Consider the following 2363-nt stretch of genomic DNA (forward strand, 5'->3'; position numbering starts at 1 on the left):
GACAGTTTCCCTCCTTCACTGTCAGAGATGGAGATGACGTCACTTTACCTTGTGGAAATGTGAGAGATGATCAGGAGAAATGTGACAAAACTACCTGGTTATTCAGTGATTCAGGAAACACAGCAGCAGTGATACTGGTTAGAAATGGGCAGATTACAACAGAATCCAACTCTAAATCACACAGACTGAGTGTTACAGAGAACTATTCTCTGGTTATAAAGAAGGTCACAGATGAAGATGTTGGACGTTACACCTGCAGACAGTTTGACAAATCAGGACGACAACAAGGTTCAGACTCTGTGGTTGATGTGTCTGTTGTTACCAGTGAGTATTTACATCCTAATGTTTTCACATCAAACTGTTTGTCAGATCCAGAAACTGAAACATTACAATAATTGTACTGCTTGATAAAACGCATTACATTTTATATAAGCAGATAACAACAGAAACACATAATAAGTTTAAACCTGATGATGATTCATTGTCTTTATTTATAATAATAACTATGATAAATTAGTTTTGTGTGATGAGATATTTGTGTTTTGCTCTGAGTTGGATGAAGTTTCTCAAATCTTGATTTTATCTCCTGTTTAGAGACAAATGTCTTTATTTTTGAAATGTCTTCATTCAGTTTTTATTCTCAGCTACAAAGTGCAAAGAGGAACTAATGGACTTTGTGTGAATTTAGCTTTGGTGTTAACATGTTTGCTCTGCATGTGTTTGACTTTAATGAGCTTCAAATCTTAATGAAACGTCCTTCTGTTGGTGAAACAGCACTGAGCTTTGAAGCTTTGTCTAAAAACAGAGAAATGTGAAAACCACTGGTGAGTGTTCGTGTTTCTCTGGTTTCATTTATAGCTACAACCTGCAGAGCTCTGCTGCTGTTGTAGCCACATTCTTAATAAAACACTTCCTCCTCAGTTCTCAGAAAAACATGAACATCAGAGATACGATGAGGAAGCAACAGGTCTCAGACCACTAACACACATCACTCTGAGGTCTTTAACAGCTGCTACAGGATCAACATGTGGAACCATGAACATCAAGAGTCAAATTCTGGAGGATGAAGAGTTTGACTCATGTGTCTGTCAGACATGAACATGAATCATCATCTGTTTTCGAATAAACACTAAAGAAAAAAAGCTGCAAACATTTATCTAAACTAACAATCTTCACACCTTTAACTTCCTGTTTTCTGTTTCTGATTAAGTCAAAAACATCATCAACCTCAATTATTAACCACTGAAGAACAGAGTCAGTGAAATGTTTCAAACATTTTTTTTAGGTTTTCACAGTTTTTTGAAAGAATTATGTCAAAAGTTCAATATCATCATTACAATTAACAATTTACAGCTCAGAGAATTTTTCAGCTTGAAATCAGCACAAAGTGACTCCCCACTGGTCACAGGAGGTAAAGTCACCTCATAAACACAATAACTGAATTCAGATAGATGAGAATATTATAAATGATACTGATGAATTACAGGTAAGAATTCATAAAACACACATTAAACATTTTTTCTGCCATATTTAACAGTTTTCTACTTAGTTTGACAGTGGAGATTTATTTCTGAGAGATAAAATACACATCTTGTATCATCTTGTTGTATCTAAATTCATTTCATACTATGAATATAATAATCATAAAAGATATTTATTTGTGTTTGTCTCACCAACAGTAACTGGACAGTTTTACTCCTTCACTGTCAGAGATGGAGATGACGTCACTTTACCTTGTGGAAATGTGAGAGATGATCAGGAGAAATGTAACAAATCTACCTGGTTATTCAGTGATTCAGTAAACACAGCAACACTGACACTGTTTGAATTTGGGAAGATTAAACCAGAATCCAAATCTAAATCACACAGACTGAGTGTTACACAGAACTGTTCTCTGGTTATAAAGAAGGTCACAGATGAAGATGTTGGACGTTACACCTGCAGACAGTTTGACAAATCAGGAGGACGACAACAAGGTCCAGACTCTGTGGTTGATGTGTCTGTTGTTACCAGTGAGTATTTACATCCTAATGTTTTCACATCAAACTGTTTGTCAGATCCAGAAACTGAAACATTACAATAATTCTGTTCTCAGTGATGAGTTTCAGTTGTTTTTCTCTCAATGTCTCCATCTTCACCAGGGACTGGACATAAGGATGATGATAAAGTGACATTAAACTGCTCTGTGTGGACACATGGACCCTGTGGACACACAGTGAAGTGGTTGTATGATCATAATAAGAATGAATTTACAGACACAGAGACACCACAGAGTTCCTGTTCTGTCACTGTGACATTAACAACATCTGACCTTAATCAGAAATATTCTGACTTATTGAAGTGTGAAGTGACAGATGGTTTCA

At 35.9% G+C, this 2363-nt stretch overlaps 1 long non-coding RNA gene across 1 annotated transcript; it reads left to right on the forward strand.

The window, feature by feature from the left end:
* Positions 1-1680, forward strand: LOC137102350 (uncharacterized). The gene is made up of 3 exons (XR_010911223.1): positions 1-324; positions 775-824; positions 922-1680. It is a non-coding gene; the product is annotated as an uncharacterized lncRNA (long non-coding RNA).
* Positions 1681-2363: the final 683 nt, after the last annotated feature.

The sequence above is a fragment of the Channa argus genome, chromosome 17, assembly GCF_033026475.1.
Source record: "Channa argus isolate prfri chromosome 17, Channa argus male v1.0, whole genome shotgun sequence".
Classification (NCBI taxonomy): domain Eukaryota; kingdom Metazoa; phylum Chordata; class Actinopteri; order Anabantiformes; family Channidae; genus Channa; species Channa argus.